At 46.2% G+C, this 15,056-nt stretch overlaps 1 long non-coding RNA gene across 1 annotated transcript in view; it reads right to left on the bottom strand.

Moving 5' to 3' along the window:
* Positions 1-5,273: 5,273 nt before the first annotated feature.
* The window catches only part of LOC140116696 (uncharacterized), a 34,178-nt gene continuing 24,395 nt past the window's right edge, over positions 5,274-15,056 (bottom strand). The window contains exon 3 of the long non-coding RNA XR_011852918.1: positions 5,274-5,483. This is a non-coding gene — a long non-coding RNA (uncharacterized lncRNA). The remainder of the gene's footprint in view (positions 5,484-15,056) is intronic.

Genomic DNA, 15,056 nt, shown 5'->3' with positions numbered 1-15,056 from the left:
ACTGGGGGATCCAATCCTCTTCTAGGAGTGCCCCGGGGGTGCCCGATGTCCTGGGCAGTCAGGTCCCTTACAAATCTGACTGTAAAGTGTCTGAGCATGCATGAGCATGAATTTACATTGAATTACACAACAGACATGTGTGATAAAGCATAAGATACTGGGGCAGATTTACTTACCCGGCCCATTCGTGATCCAGCGGCGCGTTCTATGCGCTGGATTCGGGTCCGGCCGGGATTTATGAAGGTAGTTTCTCCGCCGTCCACCAGGTGGCGCTGCTGCGCTGAAAAGCATCTGAACGCACCGGAATACACCGAGCTGGACCAAGTGAAGGTAAGCGCTTCCCAACCGACATTTTCGGTTTTTAAATGCGGCGGTTTTTCCGAATACGTCTGGTTTTCGTTCGGCCACCGATGCGCCACAATCCGAACACGTGCGCCAAAATCCCGGGGCAATTCAGGTACAATCGGCGCAAATCGGAAATATTCGGGTAACACGTCGGGAAAACGCGAATCGGGCCCTTAGTAAATGACCCCACTATCTTTATTTTTAATGAAAATACAGAAATTGGACAAACGATTGTTAAAAACAATTAAAAAGGGTTAAACATGAATTATAACCCAAACATATGAACACAGAGGGGCACATTTACTTACCCGACTGACGGAGTTCACCTGAAGTGCATGTGCCGCGATTCACAAAGATCGTGCGCCCGATTTCCTGCAACTGTTGCTTTCACGCTCAGGTCTGCCGGAATTAACCTTCTTCTTCCTGGTGTATGTAAGTGTATTGAATTCGACACAATTTGAATCCTAAATCCCACGCTCAGTCCGAATCAGCCGGATCGTCCGACGGCCCGCCCCCTGATTTCTGATGTATGAAAGCCGGTGCCGCTGCGCCAAAATTCAATCACGAGTGTAGGGCCCGATTCTAGCAAATTTGCTGCCTGAGGCGAATATTAAAATGCTATCCCACTGTTAAGTAAATGCTGAAAATTAACATCTACCAATTAACATCCCCACCGGCTCCCTGACACTGTGTGACTGACTACAGGTTCTGGGAGTCATTAGTGGCATCTACCCTGTTTCTCCGAAAATAAGGCAGTGTCTTATATTAATTTTTGCTCCTAAACAGGTGCTAGGTCTTATTTTCAGGGGATGCCTTGTATTTCCATGAAAAATAATTCACATTTATTGTTGGACAAAAAAAACTTCTCTAACATCCCTCTCTCCAAACTTATTTCATGTAGAATTTCTTGTGACTCAATTTCTATTGGAATCATTGGCGCCAATCTCTCACATTTAGCAATAACACTTTCCTTAAATGATCCCTTTCCTGTCCGGGTAGCTGCTGGTATCACATTTGCAGCGCAAGAGTCGTAGATTTTATCCCATGATTTCTTCCCACATGTCACAACCTTCTGCAGCATCTAAAAGATTTACTAATACTAATGTACTACATGGGGGGGGGGGGGCTCCTGCAATGGCTGCCACTAGGTCTTATTTTCAGGGGAGGCCTTATATTCCTAAGCTTGAACAAAAGTCTACTAGGTCTTATTTTGGCATCAACAAGGCATTTCCGCCCACAGAACTGCCGCTCACTGGATGTTTTTTCTTTTTCGGACCATTCTCTGTAAACCCTAGAGATGGTTGTGCGTGAAAATCCCAGTAGATCAGCAGTTTCTGAAATACTCAGACCAGCCCTTCTGGCACCAACAACTATGCCACGTTCAAAGGCACTTAAATCACCTTTCTTCCCCATACTGATGCTCGGTTTGAACTACAGGAGATTGTCTTGACCATGTCTACATGCCTAAATGCACTGAGTTGCCGCCATGTGATTGGCTGATTAGAAATTAAGTGTTAACGAGCAGTTGGACAGGTGTACCTAATAAAGTGGCCGGTGAGTGTATATATTCTACTGGAATTATAGCATGCACAGCACCAATCTATATACAACACCCCCAATTTATTAATACAGACCCCTAACATTTGGTTTAAATGATGCAAAGTAATCTATGGTATCCTATAACTAATATATCCCATCCTGTTATTATGTTACATGATTTTACATACAGTGCTCCCCTGACCAATGTGAATATATAGCACCCCCTAATATACAGCCCCCCCCGGCTTAGAAATATACTGTATCCCATATACAGCCCCCCCCCAGGCTTAGAAATATACTGTATCCCATATACAGCCCCCCAGCTTAGTAATATACTGTATCCCATATACAGCCCTCCCAGCTTAGTAATATACTGTGTCCCATATACATCCCCCTCCCGGCTTAGAAATATACTGTATCCCATAAACAGCCCCCCAGCTTAGTAATATACTGTATCCCATATACAGCCCCCAGCTTAGTAATATACTGTATCCCATATACATCCTCTCAGCTTAGCAATATACTGTATCCCATATACAGCCCCCCCCCCAGCTTAGTAATATACTGTATCCCATATACAGCCCTCTCCCAGCTTAGGAATATACTGTATCCCATATACAGCCCCCTCCAGCTTAGTAATATACTGTATCCCAAATACAGCCCCCTCCCAGCTTAGAAATATACCGGCCCCATATAATATATACTGCATCCCCCCAGTATAAAGCAATTCCGGCCCCATAAAATATATACAGCAACCCCCCCCCCCAGTATAAAACAATTCTTGCCCCATATAATATATACAGCACCCCCCCAGTATAAAACAATTATGGCCCCATATAATATATACAGCACCCACACACACAGTATACAACAATAATGGCCCCATATACTTTATACACCCCCTTCCCACACAGAATAAAACAATTTTCATCTCGCCTCATGGCAGATGCGGCCCTGCACGGGTGACACAATCCCCTTCTAAATCCCTGTCCCAGTGGTGCAAATCCCGAAAACCATGAAATGCGATCCGCGAACCCTTAGTAAATAAGCCCCAGAGAGTACTGCAGCACCTGATAATGCCAGCTGATGACCCCTCTCTAGAAACCTGATCCAACCACTGTCATGAAAGAATCACAAATGTTAATGTGAGTATACATATATAGGAAGATATGTGAGCATAGCGGTATGAATAGGAACTCAATGAAAAAGCATCAAAAAAGAACTACAGTCCACAGCACTCACTGTTAAAATCTTCTTTATTTCAAGTCAGACGTGGGACAGGGAGGTGAACAGCAGGTGCACAACTACAGCAACGTACGAGTGTTTTGCGCACTCCTGCTCTTTGTCTAGCCGTATAACTAGAAACTCCGGGAATGACAAGTTAAATACTGAGGCTCCCGGTGGTGCTATATAAGAATGTGTCATCTGATTATAGGTATAGGGAGTCATGTGATCCCGCAACCCTGAACAAAAACAAAAAGTCATGGGGGGTCATTTACTAAGGGCCCGATTCTCATTTTCCCGACGTGTTACCCGAATATTTCCGATTTGCGCCGATTGTACCTGAATTGCCCCGCACGCGATCGGCGCACGCGATTGGATTGTGCCGCATCGGCGCCGGCATACACACGACGGAAATCGGGCGGCGTGGCCGAATGAAAACCCGACGTATTCGGAAAAACTGGCGCATTTAAAAACCAAAAATGTGTCGCTTGGGACGCGCTTACCTTCACCTGGTCCAGCTCGGTGTATTCCGGCGCGATCAGATGCATTTCAGCGCAGCAGGAAGAACTGCCATCATAAATCCCGGCCGGACCCGAATCCAGTGCAGAGAACGCGCCGCTGGATCGTGAATGGGCCGGGTAAGTAAATCTGCCCCATGGTGTCACATGAATACACCAGTTGGGGAAAGAAACGGGTTTCCACTCATATATACGAGTGGGGCCGTCCCCCAACTATAAACCTAAAATATTAAAAACAATGTGTCATTTATAACTTTCTACAGACACGTCAAAAACCAATGCATAATTTAGACCAAGACAGCATATTCATTACAATATTATACAAAAAGAATTCTAGAGCATACCCAACCATCTGAGCAATACGTAAAAAAAAAAAATATCACTGTCTGCATTTCACACATAATAGGTAAATGTATCCTCAGCTTATATAGATATATAGCAAAAATTGTCATAAGGCATACTACATAATTATTTATAAGAAAATACCATTAGCACATATCCTGGCTTTTTGCAGAGAGAAGAGGTTCGCCCCATTTGAACGAGCAGACCTTGTCGACCTCATCATCATGTGCGACAAGAAGGGGCTACGATCTGCTGTGTGATGTTGGTAGTTACAAAGCTAAAACCAAGATTTTAGAGCAGGTCCAAGCCCATCTGCTCGCCAAATACGGTTGGTATTATTCAGTCCAGCCGCTGCAAAAAAGGTTCTCAGACAGCAAAAGCAGGGAGAAGAGACATGTCCGAAAAATGTCAGAAGCCGGAACCTAAAAGTAAAAGGTTAGAAAATACAATACAAATACAATGCAAAGTAATGACGTGTCCAAGCATTTTGTGATGTTTTCTTTGTTTCCTCCTAGTCAGACTGGAGAGGTAACCGACCAGGGAAGGGGCCTCCTCCTTTGCTGCTGCTGTCGTCAGCCTATGCATTCTGCACGGAGGGTGCCGATCGTCGCGGCGATTCACCATAGACGCTGCAGTCACAATGACTGCGGCGTCTATAGGGTTAAACAGCCGGGAACGCGATAGTCGTGACCCTGGCTGTTACTGCGGGATCCCGGCTACCGCGTACCGCGGGAACAACCCGCATCCTATGACGTAGTATCACGTCAAGGTGCAGAAAGGGGTTAACAGGTTATTGCTGTGGATTCCAAAGATGAGGAGATGGTTATCCTGGTGCTGGAACCTGTGGAAGACCCACAAGCAGAGCTACAGCCACCAGAGGTAGCCACCACAGCAGTGGCCTAGGGTCAGCAGATGTCCATCAATGAGCAGATTCTGCATGAACTTCGACTGCTGAATGCCAAGATGGAAATGCTGATGACCCATTTCGAAATGGTGTTTGGCCCTCCTAGTTATTAATAATTCACTTTTCTTTTTTTATTTGCCCCTACCTTAAAATGTTGAAAAATGTAAAAAAAGGAAAAAAAAAGCAAAAGAAACAAAAATAAAAAATAAAAATGTTTTTTGACCTCGGATGTAAACAGTGCATTCATGCCGTACTATTACGCCACTGAGCAGCATGCCTAGATCCCATAATAGTATGGCATTGAGCATCAACAGGTTCATAATCAAGGCAGAAATAAATACCTCCTTCCCATATGTTTGGTTGTGGTATATTGCATTTATATAAAAAGATAGAACATCATGTCAGTTAAATTTGTTTTATTATATTTATGGCATAATACTTATGCTTTATGGAACATTGTTTTTATTAACATCTGTTATTGTCCATTAACTTGCTTTGCTGCGTCTTCTATAAGTTTTTCAACTATTTGTTTTCCTATATCTATAAACTCAGGTTTCCAGTCTCTCTTTTCTAAACTTTCCTCTTCCTCTTCCTCTTCTTCTTCTCTTTTCCTGTGTTAGAAGGAAACATACATTCAATTAAAGATTATTTTGATTTGTTTCATCCCTAATAGATAATAATTATCTTATTGCTATTATTTAGTTGCTGGTGGTTTTAAAGGAGTATTCCCATCTGGGCATTTACATTTAATTAAATTCATTTGCCATTTATAAACACTTCTTCAATTGGATGTTAATTAACCCCTTAACGCTCTGCGCCGTAGCTCTACGGCGCAGAGGTATAAGGGATGTATGAAGAGGGCTCACGGGCTGAGTCCTCTTCATACAGAGGTGGGGGTTTTTGCATTTTGCACAAAACCCCCACCGCTAATAACCGCGGTCGGTGCTTGCACCGATCGCGGCTATTAACCCTCTAAACGCCGCCGGCGGCGTTTAAAAGACGGCAGCGCGCGGGCGCCGCCATCTTTTTTTCGATCGCCACGCCCCCGAACGTCATCGGGGGGCGGCGATCGGTTACCATGGTAGCCTCGGGTCTTCTTTTGACACGAGGCTACATGGTTTATGCAGGTTCGTTACAATGAGCCAGTGGCTCATTGTAATGTATGACCTGCAAAAATGCCATATATTGCAATACTGTAGTATTGCAGTATATGGTAGGAGCGATCTGACTATCTAGGGTTAATGTACCCTAGATGGTCTAAAAAATAGTGAAAAAAAAAAGAAAAAAAAAAGTTTAAAAAATAAAAAAAATTAATAAAATATTAAATGTTCAAATCACCCCCCTTTCCCTAGAATGGATATAAAACATAACAAACAGTAAAAATCACAGACATATTAGGTATCGCCGCGTCCCAAAATGCCCGATCTATCAAAATATAAAAACGGTTACGGCCGGCGGTGACCTCCGAGGCGGGAAATGGCGCCCAAATGTCCGAAATGCGACTTTTACACCTTTTTACATAACATAAAAAATGAAATAAAAAATGATCAAAATGTCGCACAATGAAAACGTTGCCTCATTTCGCAAAAAATGACCCCTCACACATCTCCGTGCGCCAAAGTATGAAAAAGTTATTAGCGTCAGAAGATGGCAAAAAAATGTTTTTCTTTTTTGTACACATTCGTTTAATTTTTGAAAATGTATTAAAACACAATAAAACCTATATAAATTTGGTATCACCGCGATCGCACCGAACCAAAGAATAAAGTAGGCATGTTATTTGGAGCGAAGAGTGAAAGTCGTAAAAACTGAGCCCACAAGAACTCAGTTCTTGGAATTTTTTTTCAGCTTCGCAGTACACGGCATGTTAAAATAAATAACATCACGGGAAAGTAAAATTTGTTACGCACAAAATAAGCCCTCACACAGGTCTGTACACGTAAAAATGAAAAAGTTATGGATTTTTGAAGTTGGAGAGCGAGAAATCAGCCGAAAAACCCTGCGTCCTTAAGGGGTTAAAAAAAATGTTCCTGTGTGAAGATGATTTCTCAAAAATGTAGTCATGTTGTCCCTTAGAAACCAGATAGCTTCCTCGGATACGACCACCTCACACTCTGGCAGCGGTGGCCAGACTGGCGCTATAGAATCCTGACGGACCACCAGGACTCAGCAATCATTACCACAGGACGGCTGTAGGACCTGCAGTAACGAGGAAGCTATCTCGTTTCTAAGGGACCATATGACTACATTTATGAGAAATTATCTTCACACAGGAACATTTTTTTTAATAACATCTAATTGAAGAAATGTTTATATATGACAGATTAATGAAACTGAATGTGAATGTCCAGACAAGGATACACCTTTAAGTAAACAGATCTGACTCTGGTGCCACCGAACATAATATTATACATAATGTACAGCAAAGAAAATGTTGTAGAAACCTCCCCCTGTTTAGGATTGTGGCCTGATTAATGAGTAATATAAATTACCATTGTGGGAAAAAGGTCATTATACTTATAGAACTCTTTACCCATGTGTTCTGTTCTACCATAATGTAAGGTTAGTAACGCTAACCCTGACATCTCCATTTCCATGGTCTTACCATAGCTCAGTCTTGGGGTTGGGCTGGACTCTTTGTATTGTACATTCATTCAGTCACATTCAATCAGTCACGCTCACACTGCATGCAGCACTTCCATAATTCACCCTTTTTCTGAAACCTCCATGAAAACCTACAAAATTCTAATTGTTGGTCTGATTCGCCCTCATCTCAATTACTGTGACTCCATACTAATTAGTCTTCTACTTACTAATTATTCCCTTTACAAACTATCATTATTATAATCTAATGTCTTGTAAGTACAGTTTAGAAATAAGTAAGCTTAGAAACAAAGAAATTGTTTATTAATTGTAATTAATGAAAGCAAGGAGAGAGTAATGAGAAATTCATGGTGGAATAATCCTTATTGCTTATTTCTATCTGCAATGCAGCAGCCAGACTTGTCTTTCTACTGTTACACAGATACATTCAGTATGTGTCTGTCACTGTACTAGTTACTTGTCAATGAAAAATACTTACTCTCATCCATAAAGTTCTCTATCATTCTGCAATGCCCAATTTGTCCATAATGGTTTTCGTTTTATTAGAAATGCAAGATTAATATCTTCTTGTTTCAGAACCTTCCACTCACGTCTCCCTGACTTCTCTTAACCCCACTTCTGATGGAAATCTACCATCAGAATCCAGCATGATAAACCAGGGACACTTACTCATAAAAAAACAAAAAAGCTCCCTTATGCAGTCTCATACCGCCCTCAAAAATTAAGAATAGAGATGAGCGAACACTAAAATGCTCGGGTACTCGTTATTCGAGACGAACTTTTCCCGATGCTCGAGTGCTCGTCTCGAATAACGAACCCCATTGAAGTCAATGGGAGACTCGAGCATTTTTCAAGGGGACCAAGGCTCTGCACAGGGAAGCTTGGCCAAACACCTGGGAACCTCAGAAAAGGATGGAAACACCACGGAAATGGACAGGAAACAGCAGGGGCAGCATGCATGGATGCCTCTGAGGCTGCATAATCGCACCATTATGCCAAAATTATGGGCAACAGCATGGCCATGACAGAGTGACAGAATGAAGCTAGATAGCATCTAAAACATCCAATAATTGACCCTGACACTATAGGGGACGGCATGCAGAGGCAGCGGCAGCAGCGGCAGGCTAGAGAGTGGCATGGCGACATACCCTAAATGGACTCAGGCTTCAAACCAATGGGTAGCAGAGAGGAACCAAAGGAGGTGAGCAAGAAGCGCTCAAATAATATCGGTACATGATAAAAGTTTGCCAGTATATTTTGTGGATTACACAGCAGGGTGGCGACAAAGTTAACATGGAAGCCATGAAAACAACCCAAAATTCTGCCTGACACAGCTCGTTTGATAAGGGGACCATGTATGGAGGCAGTGAACTAGTAGTAGATTAAAGGTGCTGCAGTTAAAACTATGTTAGTTGGATCTTGGCATGGAGCTGGCGCTCCGCTGCCAGGCGAGCTTTCGCCAATCCAAGCCCGTGTCTCTAGGCTACTCCCCAAACAGCACTTCTAAGAACCTTTTGTATAAGATCAAGTGTAGTAGCGTTCTTATAAGTTTAGGATATGCCGGGTGAGGGGAATGTAAACAGATGCGCAAGAAGCGCTGAAATAATATCCCTAAATGGTAAAAGTTTGCAAGTATATTTTGGGGATTACACAGCAGGGTGGCGACAAAGTTAACAACTTTGATGTGGAATGCCCTGTAATAGCTCTTGGGCGGTGTGCCTTTTATCGCCTAGGCTCAGCAGTTTCAGCACCGCCTGCTGTCGCTTAGCGACGGCACTGCTGCTGTGCCTAGAGCTACCGACTGATGGCGCCATGCCCACGGATGGTAATTCGGAGGAGGAGGAGGTGGAGGAGGGGTGGGAGGAGGTATAGTAGGCCTTTGAGACCTGGACCGAGGTAGGCCCCGCAATTCTCTGCGTCGGCAGTATATGACCAGCCCCAGGGTCAGACTCGGTCCCAGCCTGCACCAAGTTAAGTGTAGTAGCGTTCTCATAAGTTTGGGATATGGCGGGTGAGGGGAATGTAAACAGATGCGCAAGAAGCGCATGATGCGCATGGAGCTGGCGTTCCGCTGCCAGGCGAGCTTTCGCCAATCCAAGCCCCTGTCTCTAGGCTACTCCCCAAACAGCACTTCTAAGAACCTTTTGTATAAGATCAAGTGTAGTAGCGTTCTTATAAGTTTAGGATATGCCGGGTGAGGGGAATGTAAACATCTGCGCAAGAAGCGCTGAAATAATATCCGTAAATGGTAAAAGTTTGCCAGTATATTTTGTGGATAACACAGCAGGGTGGCGACAAAGTTAACAACTTTGATGTGGAATCCATGAAAACAACCCAAATTTCTGCCTGACACACCTCGTTTGATAAAGGGACGATGTATGGAGGCAGCTATATGGACGACTTTTGGAGGTAGCAATGGAGACAACGTGTGGAGGCTGCTATGGAGACAATTTAATTTGGATAGTGCCTGTATGTGGCAGTCCCAAACATTTTTCAAACCAGAGGAGCAGGTAGGTGGCCCTCCAGTAAAATGGGATAGATTGAGTGCCTGTATGTGGCAGTCCCAAAAATGTTTCAAACCAGAGGAGCAGGTAGGTGGCCCTGCAGTAAAATGGAATAGATTGAGTGCCTGTATGTGGCAGTCCCAAAAATGTTTCAAACCAGAGGAGCAGGTAGGTGGCCCTGCAGTAAAATGGAATAGATTGAGTGCCTGTATGTGGCAGTCCCAAAAATTGTTCAAACCAGAGGAGCAGGTAGGTGGCCCTGCAGTAAAATGGAATAGATTGAGTGCCTGTATGTGGCAGTCCCAAAAATTGTTCAAACCAGAGGAGCAGGTAGGTGGCCCTGCAGTAAAATGGAATAGATTGAGTGCCTGTATGTGGCACTCACAAAAATTGTTTCAAACAGAGGACCGGGTAGGTGGCCCTCCAGAAAAATTAAATGCATGAAGTACTATAGCAAGAGCCAGTGGGCCCTGTCAAAAAATAGCCAGTTTCCTCTGCTTTACTGTACAAAGAGGAGGAGAAGGAGGAAAATGAGGAGGAGGAGGAGGAGTGGATCAATTATTCAGGTTGAGCTTCCTTCACCTGGTGGAGATTGGAAATTCTGAGAAATCCAGCCTTTATTCATTTTAATAAGCGTCAGCCTGTCAGCGCTGTCAGTCGACAGGCGTGTACGCTTATCGGTGATGATGCCACCAGCTGCACTGAAAACCCGCTCGGACAAGACGCTAGCGGCAGGGCAGGCAAGAACCTCCAAGGCGTACAGCGCCAGTTCGTGCCACATGTCCAGCTTTGAAACCCAGTAGTTGTAGGGAGCTGTGTGATCATTTAGGACGATGGTATGGTCAGCTACGTACTCCCTCACCATCTTTCTGTAAAGATCAGCCCTACTCTGCCGAGACTGGGGACAGGTGACAGTGTCTTGCTGGGGTGACATAAAGCTGGCAAAAGCCTTGTAAAGCGTACCCTTGCCAGTGCTGGACAAGCTGCCTGCTCGCCTACTCTCCCTCGCTACTTGTCCCGCAGAACTACGCACTCTGCCGCTAGCGCTGTCAGAAGGGAAATACTGTTTCAGCTTGTGCACCAGGGCCTGCTGGTATTCATGCATTCTCACACTCCTTTCCTCTCCAGGGATGAGAGTGGGAAGATTTTGCTTGTACCGTGGGTCCAGGAGAGTGAACACCCAGTAATCGGTGCTGGAATAAATTCTTTGAACGCGAGGGTCACGGGATAGGCAGCCTAGCATGAAATCTGCCATATGCGCCAGAGTACCAACGCGTAAGAATTCACTCCCCTCACTGGCCTGACTGTCCATTTCCTCCTCCTCCAACTCCTCCAACTCCTCTTCTTCTGCCCATACACGCTGAACAGTGAAGGACTCAACAATGGTCCCCTCTTGTGTCTCGCCAACATTCTCCTCCTCTTCCTCCTCATCCTCCTCCACCTCCACCTCCTCCGATATGCGCTGAGAAACAGACCTCAGGGTGCTTTGGCTATCAACAAGGGAATATTCTTCCCCCGTCTCTTGTGACGAGCGCAAAGCTTCCGACTTCATGCTGACCAGAGAGTTTTTCAACAGGCCAAGCAGCGGGATGGTGAGGCTGATGATGGCGGCATCGCCACTGACCATCTGTGTTGACTCCTCAAAGTTACTCAGCACCTGACAGATATCAGACATCCACGTCCACTCCTCATTGTAGACTTGAGGAAGCTGACTGACCTGACTACCAGTTCTGGTGGAAGTTGACATCTGGCAGTCTACAATCGCTCTGCGCTGCTGGTAAACTCTGGATAACATGGTCAGTGTTGAATTCCACCTCGTGGGCACGTCGCACAACAGTCGGTGAGCGGGCAGTTGGAGGCGGCGCTGCGCTGCCCTGAGAGTGGCAGCATCTGGGCTGGACTTCCTGAAATGCGCACAGATGCGGCGCACCTTCGTGAGCAAATCAGACAGATTGGGGTATGTCTTGAGGAAACGCTGCACTATCAGATTTAACACATGGGCCAGGCATGGCACATGTGTCAGTCTGCCGAGTTGCAGAGCCGCCACCAGGTTACGGCCGTTGTCACACACAACCATTCCCGGCTTGAGGTTCAGCGGTGCCAGCCACAGATCAGTCTGCGCCGTGATGCCCTGTAATAGCTCTTGGGCGGTGTGCCTTTTGTCGCCTAGGCTCAGCAGTTTGAGCACCGCCTGCTGTCGCTTAGCGACGGCACTGCTGCTGTGCCTAGAGCTACCGACTGATGGCGCCGTGCCCACGGATGGTAGTTCGGAGGAGGAGGTGGAGGAGGGGTGGGAGGAGGAGGAGGCATAGTAGGCCTGAAACACCTGGACCGAGGTAGGCCCCGCAATCCTCGGCGTCGGCAGTATATGAGCAGCCCCAGGGTCAGACTCGGTCCCAGCCTCCACCAAGTTAACCCAATGTGCCGTCAGCGATATATAGTGGCCCTGCCCGGCAGCACTCGTCCACGTGTCCGTGGTCAGGTGGACCTTGTCAGAAACGGCGTTGGTCAGGGCACGGATGATGTTGTCTGACACGTGCTGGTGCAGGGCTGGGACGGCACATCGGGAAAAGTAGTGGCGGCTGGGGACCGAATACCGAGGGGCGGCCGCCGCCATGAGGTTGCGAAAGGCCTCGGTCTCTACTAGCCTATAGGGCAGCATCTCCAGGCTAAGCAATCTGGAGATGTGCACATTAAGGGCTTGGGCGTGCGGGTGGGTTGCACTATATTTGCGTTTCCGCTCCAGCGTCTGGGGTATGGAGAGCTGAACGCTGGTGGATGCTGTGGAGGATCGTGGAGGCGACGATGGGGTTTTTGTGGCAGGGTCCTGGGCAGGGGGCTGACTAGCAGCTGACACAGGGGAAGGAGCAGTGGTGTGCACGGCCGGAGGTGAACGGGCTTGTTGCCACTGAGTGGGGTGCTTAGCATTCATATGCCTGCGCATACTGGTGGTAGTTAAGCTAGTAGTGGTGGAACCCCTGCTGAGCCTGGTTTGGCAAATGTTGCACACCACAGTCCGTCGGTCATCCGGTGTTTCCTTAAAGAACCTCCACACTTCTGAAGATCTAGCCCTCGCCGCAAGAGCCCTCACCACGGGAGCTTCACTAGTTGACAGTGGCGCTGATGCACCAGCTCTGGCCCTGCCTCTCCGTCTGGCCCCACCACTGCCTCTTCCAACCTGTTCAGGTCGAGGACTCTCCTCCGTCTCAGAAGCACTGTGTTCACCCGGCCTCTCAACCCAGCTTGGGTCTGTCACCTCATCATCCTCCGATCCCTCAGTCTGCTCCCCCCTCGGACTTCCTGCCCTGACAACAACTTCCCCACTGTCTGACAACCGTGTCTCCTCATCGTCGGACACCTCTTTACACACTTCCACTACGTCAAGAAGGTCATCATCACCCACAGACTGTGACTGGTGGAAAACCTGGGCATCGGAAAATTGCTCAGCAGCAACCGGACAAGTGGTTTGTGACTGTGGGAAGGGTCCAGAAAACAGTTCCTCAGAGTATGCCGGTTCAAATGCCAAATTTTCCTGGGAGGGGGCAGACTGGGGGGGAGGAGGCTGAGGTGCAGGAGCTGGAGGAGTGGCGATTTCGGTGACATGGGTGGACTGCGTGGAAGACTGACTGGTGGTGGACAAATTGCTCGAAGCATTGTCAGCAATCCACGACATCACCTGTTCGCACTGTTCTGGCCTCAACAGTGCTCTACCACGAGTCCCAGTAACTTCAGACATGAACCTAGGGAGTGTAGCTCTGCGGCGTTCCCCTGCTCCCTCATCAGCAGGTGGTGTCTCACCCCGCCCAGGACCACGGCCTCTGACCCCTGCAGTAGTTGGACGCCCACGTCCCCGCCCTCGTCCTCTACCCCTAGCCCTCGGGTTAAACATTTTTAAAATGAGAGTTATAACTTTATTTTTTTTTTTACTTTTTTTTTTTTTTTTTGTGTTTTTTTTTTTTTTTTGTGTTTTTTGTTTTTTTTTGAGTTTTTAAAACCAAACAATGCTATCCTATTGCTATGGCTATTTTCTAGCCAAGTATCAAAGGAAGCACAGTACTATGCCAGATGAGATGACACTGAGTTCTTGCCTAATAGAAATCCAACCCCTACTGAATTTTGCCACTTCAGCCTTTGCTATGGATATGTGCGCCACTAAGCGCAGAACACAGCGGTCGCAAGTCCCACTACAAATTGCTCAGAATTGGCAAGTACATGCACTGCAGAAACTACAGTCACCAGCAGATCAACCAGAAATCAAATATATAGAACGCTACTGTAGGCTTCAAGAAGCTGTTTGTATTCTCCTATGGCTATTTTCTAGCCAAGTATCAAAGGAAGCACAGTACTATGCCAGATGAGATGACACTGAGTTATTGCCTAATAGAAATCCAACCCCTACTGAATTTTGCCACTTCAGCCTTTGCTATGGATATGTGCGCCACTAAGCGCAGAACACAGCGGTCGCAAGTCCCACTACAAATTGCTCAGAATTGGCAAGTACATGCACTGCAGAAACTACAGTCACCAGCAGATCAACCAGAAATCAAATATATAGAACGCTACTGTAGGCTTCAAGAAGCTGTTTGTATTCTCCTATGGCTATTTTCTAGCCAAGTATCAAAGGAAGCACAGTACTATGCCAGATGAGATGACACTGAGTTATTGCCTAATAGAAATCCAACCCCTACTGAATTTTGCCACTTCAGCCTTTGCTATGGATATGTGCGCCACTAAGCGCAGAACACAGCGGTCGCAAGTCTCACTACAAATTGCTCAGAATTGGCAAGTACATGCACTGCAGAAACTACAGTCACCAGCAGATCAACCAGAAATCAAATATATAGAACGCTACTGTAGGCTTCAAGAAGCTGTTTGTATTCTCCTATGGCTATTTTCTAGCCAAGTATCAAAGGAAGCACAGTACTATGCCAGATGAGATGACACTGAGTTATTGCCTAATAGAAATCCAACCCCTACTGAATTTTGCCACTTCAGCCTTTGCTATGGATATGTGCGCCACTAAGCGCAGAACACAGCGGTCGCAAGTCCCACTACAAATTGCTCAGAATTGGCAAG

Source organism: Engystomops pustulosus, chromosome 2 (assembly GCF_040894005.1).
Source record: "Engystomops pustulosus chromosome 2, aEngPut4.maternal, whole genome shotgun sequence".
In the NCBI taxonomy this organism is placed as follows: Eukaryota; Metazoa; Chordata; class Amphibia; order Anura; family Leptodactylidae; genus Engystomops; species Engystomops pustulosus.
This window is presented reverse-complemented; position numbering and strand designations above follow the sequence as displayed.